Genomic DNA, 8544 nt, shown 5'->3' on the forward strand with positions numbered 1-8544 from the left:
TAGATTGGGTTGAATAATTTAAGTTTCTGATAATCGTTCAGTCTTAAACCAGATAGACTGGGTTTAATTTAAGTTTCTGATAATAGTTCAGTCTTAAACCTGATAGACTGGGTTATATAATTTAAGTTTATGATAATCGTTCAGTCTTGAATCAGATAGACTGGGTTGAATACAAGTTTCTTATACTCGTTTCAGTCTTAACACGGACAAACTGGGTTGAATTCAAATTTCTTATAATCGTTTCAGTCTTCAATCAGGAAGACTGGGTTGAATACAAGTTTCTTATACTCGTTTCAGTCTTAACACGGATAGACTGGGTTGAATTCAAATTTCTTATAATCGTTTCAGTCTTCAATCAGATTGACTGGGTAAAATTCAAGATTCTGATAATCGCTTCAGTCTTAAATCAGAAAGACTGGGTTGAATTGAAGTTTCTGATAATCGGTTCAGTCTTAAATTAGATAGACTGGGTAAAATTCAAGTTTCTTATAATCGTTTCAGTCTTGAATCAGATAGACTGGGTTGACCTCAAGTTTCTAACGATAGGTTAATTTTTACATCCGATAGATAGTATTCAAATCAGATATTAAATTTAGAAAATAAAATAAATTGTTGAAAAACGATGTACTCAGACCAAACCATATCGCACAATGTATACATGCGGACACACAGATACACCTGCAAACAAAGGTGTAATATATATCTATATGTATATAAATAATTAGACCTGTGTATGGTCACATTCACAAAATGTATAACGTATGTAATATTACATGATAAAATTTGACAATAAAATACAAACTTGTATCAACACATTCACATTACATATAATAACATCATTAGGTTTGATACTAAATATTGCTATAACCTCCATTGTATTCATACGTCGTCATATCATTTCTCAAATATTGTGATTTTAACAATGTTGTACCATAGAAGTAGACATGAGGATTATGCATTATTATTATGAATAGAGTCAGAAACCACATTCAGGATCTGTAATTGATAAACGTAGAGACCAGGATTAAGCCGCGGTAGATAGTGTATTGTGGTATTGTCGTTATATCTGGACATATGATCTATCAGTCCCTAGGTATTACTTATAAATGTGTTAATAAATCCAAATACGATTCAAATATATACTCCATAGCCTGAATGTAAACATGTATACATCATTAGTCTACACAAGCAAGGCAATAACGATGATCAGCCTGCACAGGTAGGACAACAAATATCAGACGCCTTTACAAGTAGGACAATAAACATTAGCAACCTTCACAGGTAAGGCAATAAAAATCATCAGCCTACACAGGTAAGGCAATAAACATCGTCAGCCTACACAGGTAAGGCAATAAACATCATCAGCCTACACAGGTAAGGCAATAAACATCATCAGCCTACACAGGTAAGGCAATAAACATCATCAGCCTACACAGGTAAGACAATAAACATCAGCCTACACAGATAAGGCAATAAACTCCATGAGCCTACACAGGTAAGGCAATAAACATCATCAGCCTACACAGGTAAGGCAATAAACATCATCTGCCTACACATGTAAGGCAATAAACAGCATCAGCCTACACAGATAAGGCAATAAACTCCATCAGCCTACACAGGTAAGGCAATAAACATCATCAGCCTACACAGGTAAGGCAATAAACATCATCAGCCTACACAGGTAAGGCAATAAACATCATCAGCCTACACAGGTAAGGCAATAAACATCATCAGCCTACACAGGTAAGGCAATAAACATCATCAGCCGACACAGGTAGTAAGGCACAGGTAAGGCAATTACACATCATCAGCCTACACAGGTAAGGCAATAAACATCATCAGCCTACACAGGTAAGGCAATAAACATCATCAGCCTACACAGGTAAGGCAATAAACATCATCAGCCTACACAGGTAAGGCAATAAACATCATCAGCCGACACAGGTAAGGCAATAAACATCATCAGTTGACACAGGTAAGGCAATAAACATCATCAGCCTACACAGGTAAGGCAATAAACATCATCAGCCTACACAGGTAAGGCAATAAACATCATCAGCCTACACAGGTAAGGCAATAAACATCATCAGCCTACACAGGTAAGACAATAAACTTCATCAGCCTACACAGGAAAGGCAATAAACATCATCAGCCTACACAGGTAAGGCAATAAACATCATCAGCCTACACAGGTAAGGCAATAAACATCATCAGCCTACACAGGTAAGGCAATAAAAACATCAGGTAAGGCAATAAACAGCCTACACAGGTAAGGCAATAAACATCATAAACAATAAACATCAGCCTACACAGGTAAGGCAATAAACATCATCAGCCTACACAGGTAAGACAATAAACATCAGTCTACACAGATAAGGCAATAAACTCCATGAGCCTACACATAAACAATAAACATCATCAGCCTACACAGGTAAGCCTACACAGATAAGGCAAAAAACATCATCAGCCTACACAGTTAAGGCAATAAACATCATCAGCCTACATAGGTACTGCAAAAAACATCATCAGCCTACACAGGTAAGGCAATAAACATCATCAGCCTACACAGGTAAGGCAATAAACATCATCAGCCTACACAGGTAAGGCAATAAACATCATCAGCCTACACCAATACTCATCAGCCTACACAGGTAAGGCAATAAACATCATCAGCCTACACAGGTAAGGCAATAAAATAAACATCATCAGCCTACACAGGTAAGGCAATAAACATCATCAGCCTACACAGGTAAGGCAATAAACATCATCAGCCTCAACAGGTAAGGCAATAAACATCATCAGCCTACACAGGTAAGGCAATAGACTTCATCAGCCTACACAGTTAAGACAATAAACATCATCAGCCTACACAGGTAAGGCAATAGACATCATCAGCATTCACAATGTAGAGCAATAAACATCATCAGTCTCTACACGTAAGGTAGGATGTAACATAAGATAGTTGGACAATAAGCAAAAGAATTTGGATGCCGGAAATTCCCGGACGCGGCCGAGAAAGGCTAGAACGTGAACTACTTATCTAACTCATGACTTGTGCCGAACAGTCTTGGTTATAATCACATCGAAAGAAGAAAATCGTGTCATGGTACTGCCCAGGTAAAAGTTATGTCAAAATATGGACAATATTGTTAACCTTTAAATCTTTAAGTCAAGCCTAAATATAAGTAGTAAATAAATCGTTAATTATATTTGTTTAATCAAGCTCATAAAACACTTAAAACACAGAAGGGACGATTATCGATATAGTGTGACTAGTGACGCACGTAAAATTTATATAATTTTTATAATTTTCTATCTTCTTTTCTTTTTTTCTTCCTTCCTTCCTTCCTTCCTTCCTTCCTTCTTTCTTTCTTTCTTTCTTTCTTTCTTTCTTTCTTTATATATAATAGGTAATTACATATGCGGAGTGCAATATTACCATATCTCTTTGTAGGTGTTGTGTCAATTCAGCGAAAAAGCACATTAATTGTATCGTCGTTTGTACACGCCGACTACATCCACACATCTATCCATGGTCTTCTTAACATCTATACTTGGTACACATTTGAGAAATCGCTTGTTTGATTACGTTTTTACATATGTATTTCCATAACAATGAAAGTAATTATCAAATTGCGTTCAGCTTCACATATAGCTTCCTTGGCTAAGTACATGCAATTTCGACCCGAGATAATTTCTTGATGATTTAGATATGACATTTGAACTTTGACCTAGACCAGTCAGGTAGTACTAAGCATTTGCCCTTCACCTAGAGGTAGGTCCAGTGCTGATTCAGAAAACGAATATAAAAGAGATATAGGGTCATGTACCAGACAACGAGGGGTTTCCAGCGCCCTCTGGTCACTCCCATAGTACGACCCCTCGCTTAATTACATTAAAGTAAAAGTGAGTTAATAATGTTAAACTTGTAGCTGGTTTCACAATTGTTGTAAAATAAGTCATTTTTCAGTTTTAAGCTGAACGATGACTAACATGGTGTAGAACTTGAGAGTCTGATGCACTGATGCTATGATGTGAATATAAATGAAATCTGTGATTTTTTCCTATAGACTAATTCTTTATTGTTAGAAGCAGACAATAACGTTGTGTGATAGATAGGTTTAAAAACAACATACCCAAGGGGGCCATACCGCTGATATGAATAGTTTAACTTCAACTTCATAACACTTGCAAACCATTTGCGACGAAGCCACTACCAAGCCAGTGGTTGTGAAATGACGACTTAAGATCGTTTCTGTTTACAGTTCATATAGTGATTTACATTTCATATGTACAAAACACCTATCTCTCCGTCCGCCACTCTCTAACCGTAATCTCATCTCTCTAACTTCTTATTAATTAACTGTCAACCTCCAGAGAATCAAGTCACAATACTTTCTTGATAATCACTAATCTTAAAACAACCGCCACCCTCCTTGCACCACAGGACACTTTCCCCGATTTACACAACTGAACACTCTGACACTGCTCTCTTTCCATGTCAAACAATTAGTTAGAATAATATACGCTCCATCTGGTGGCAAATATCCATCATAATGTAGAAGAAATTGATTCTCCTCCATCTAAGACTGCTCTCTTCATCCAAGGATGTTTCAGGCCAATTAGAATAATTCGTACGATAGGAGAGGAACGACGAGGAATTCAAAATCCATTTTAGACCTCGCCAAGATCTATCATTTATACAAAACGCATTTCTCTTCCCCAAGGATGCTTCTAACCAAGTATGATCAAATTATGTTCCGCCCTTCATGACAAGTACAATTATTTAGAAAAAAATTGACGGAAAATGGACTACATGTAAATTATTACGATGTATATATGCATGTTCATAATCATGCAATGATTAGAAATGTCTCGATACAGCATGGTCTTTAAATTTACAAAACAATTATCATTATTTCAAGTTAACCGATACATAATCTTGTTGGAAATATACATTAATACAAAATATAAGATAGGACTCAGTGGCTTGTATGTTTTGATGGATAGGGACACACCTTCCAATATATAGCAAATGGATGTTAACCTCAACCAGGAGTTTTCTTTGGGTTAAGAGTTGGATGAACGGAAATGCTGATTTCTTTATACCCCTGTCCCAAAACTTTGTTGCAAGGGACATAAGAATATAGAACAGCAATACTTTAAAGACTGGAGAAGGATACATGTTTTATGACTATAACTGGTAGACAGAATAACCATTTTGTTGATCATAAAAAAAGATATTTTTACATTCCTGCTAAATAATAATAAAAAAAATTCGGCAAATAAAAATGCAGATCCTGCTGAGTGATAGATCATTACCTTTTCCATTAACCCGACATGGCTAATATTTTTTATGCTTATGTAATCGATATGCATTTTTTCTAGCCTTTTGTAGTTCGTTCTAGACTTATCCTACGAATTAAAAATCCAAATTAACACTAGAGAGGTATAATTTAGAATTTATTGATGGAGAATGAACTATTAGTGCAAAGGCGATAGTTACCTGATATATAAATATACGTTAACATACCGTATACAGCAAAATACATGACATTTTGTAAGATACACAACTGTCAAATATAGAAACAGCATATGGCAAAACAGTCCAAAAAGACCACAAATACTAGTAACATCGGTCTTAGTAAACAGACGGCTTATAGGTCCGAAATAACGACATTTCAGATACCGATTTATAATCTAATGCACTCAAACTTTATATATTGGTGGACAAAGGTAAGTGGACAGTTATTTTTCATGGAAAAATTGACTTTTTGCACTACAGTTAATTTTTAGGCGTGGAGACTTGGTAAAGAGAGAACTTTGTTTTATACAGGTAGATGTGTACGTAAATAGTATTTCGTTAAATATAAACGGATTTTCTAACAAACAGAATGACTTTATGTTTTATATAGACAAATGTAAATTAATGGCAGGACAAAATATTTTATCGAAATTTTGACGTAGATAACAGTTTGTTTTTTCTGAAAAGTGGACTTAAATTTTACTGAAATGACAAAATCTTTATAGGCAGGTGGATATTTAAACATTACTGACAAAACAGGTGTACTAGGCGGTTTAGATTCATAGCACCTTTTGTTAGAGCAGGTCTTTGTAAACAGGTTAACCTTTATAGACGCCAAGCGGCAGAAGGAGTGTAAACAACTGGAGGATCCAGTGAGTCGGTAATTCATTGGTATCTGCGTATTAACCAGTTGTAAACGCTGATTATACGTCCGATCAATAGACTAAACATTTAATCCTTATTTGTTAAATTCGCTGTAAATAAATCAAAAACAATCCAGCACTTATCAGCCTATGTTTAAACTGACCTTAGTGTATATGAATCGATGTGTGATAGGTGCAGTAGTGTTCTACAGGATCTCTTCGATATAGCCATGCTATCTATACAACGCAGACCAGCTTCACACGAAGGTTGTATATCTTACCAAGTTATTCAATATTTCTTTTTTATCTATTGTCTGCTTCCTGAGAAATCTGAAATCGTTATTAATAAGCATGTTTCTGTATTGTTATTTGGTTTGTTTCATTCGAATATCGATGAGATATTCCTACAGTTGAAAACTCACTATATTTGCCATAAGGAATTGGTTAGATATGCAATATTTTGTAGACTTACACAGATATGATGATTCAGTTTGGAACATCAGAATACTTATGGGATCAAACTGTGTCCCTTGTTTAGCTGACTTGATTTTCATGTTCATACAAAGCTGTATTTATCGAATAATTTATCAAAATAGGTCATTAAGACTTTACGAAATCCTTCAATCCACTTTCAGACATATTGATGATGTCTTGTCTTTAAAATGACCAGAGATTTATACATACCTACCTATATTGGAAATCATACAGACAACAGACTCTTATAGCAACGAAATCAAGAGGGACAGTTTTTTATCAAAATATATGATAAGCTTGATTAATTTCACGATTGTAAATTTTCCATTTCTGGAGAGTAACATCCCTGCAAATCGCAATGATATCCAAGGGATTGTTCTTAATATCACGATTTCCGTGCAAGATGTCGGCAACTGACTGAAAAACTTACAAACAAGGGTTTCGAGTGATGCAATTGGAAATTATACTTTCCTTGTGTGATTTGTCTGATGCTCGTTAGTATGTTGGTCCCATTGTTATCATTTTGGGGAATCTTGATATTATTCAGTTTAATTAGCCGGTTTTTCTTCTATCTATTGGATAATGCATGGGAAGGATTTCCTTGGTTATCGAGTCCACTTCATTTTGTAAGCCGGAAGATATTAGATATTTGGTCAGCAGGCACAATAACATACCCCTCATAAAACAGTGCACGCATTACATGATACTGAAGATCTGTTATATTTCCTGGTTTCGTTTGTTTTAATAGGACGCAATACGGGTGCTTAATATACGAAAAATGGACATTTTCTTATCATTATTGGTACACGGCTACAGCCAGACTGACACTCCGGCGAGAGTATTACACTAAGAAATTTGTGGATATGATATACTATAGGAATTTTGGTGAATTCTGATAGTATAACCATTACAGTGACTGGAACCTTCTATAGAAACTACATACTTGTCTTCAGGTAGGACGGAGAAAGAGGGGTGAGCGGAGATAAAATGCAGATCGTTGCATCTCTCCCCGATAAGGGTTTTCCCTTCGGAGCTAGTTTCATCAATTTAACTGGATTAAAAAATTATCAATACTACCCAGCGATACTATTGAAATTTGTGTTAAGTTCATACATATTGTAGTTTATTGCGAGGGCCATCGCGTACAGAACATTATAGCAGAAGGTCAATATAAAACAGCCTTGACATACAGGTTATCAGGTGTAGTATCACTTGACATGTTTAGAATTTCGTTGTTTTATTCTCTGATAGTGTCTAACACATACATGGAACAATTAATGAGCTGGCCTGTGCGTTAGTAATTAATAGAATCTTTCAGATCTTTCGAGGTGTATCGAGCGAAATAATTATTTTTTCCACAGCACAAATGGGATGATCCATGAACTATTATTGACACACTTGGTGACAATGATTACTTTTTATCGATTAGGATTTGTTTTCCTTAGTGGAACATATTTTTCCTGTAATTACAAAACTAATAAATAAAAAAATCCGGCTGTGAGTCTAGTGACCTGTTGTTGTCATTCTTACATGCCACTAGTATAATAACGAGCTGATTAAAGTCCTTAATAGTAAGCATTCAATCAACAACAGAACATTACCCATTGTGTTTTCAACACTGATGGTGACATTTAACACCTTCGAACGGCCAATCTTTAAGAAGCCAAGCCGATATGTAGGCTTTCTTTTAAATATTAAGCTGATATTATTTGTTATCTATTCATATCAGATGGTGCAATTTAAATTTTAACGTCTTTAATAATAAATAAAAAATATATTTATCATAGAACCATTCCCGCCCTCACGGAAATGTTTCCGCAACTTCGACCAGGTGTCATAGCTTTGTTGTAAATCAGATTTCCATACTTAAGTTGGACGTGTTTGATGAGCTTTTTCTTTCTT

Source organism: Ylistrum balloti, unplaced genomic scaffold (genome assembly GCF_031769215.1).
Source record: "Ylistrum balloti isolate Yb309-2 unplaced genomic scaffold, AGI_CSIRO_Ybal_v1 Utg370894, whole genome shotgun sequence".
NCBI classification, from domain to species: Eukaryota; Metazoa; Mollusca; class Bivalvia; order Pectinida; family Pectinidae; genus Ylistrum; species Ylistrum balloti.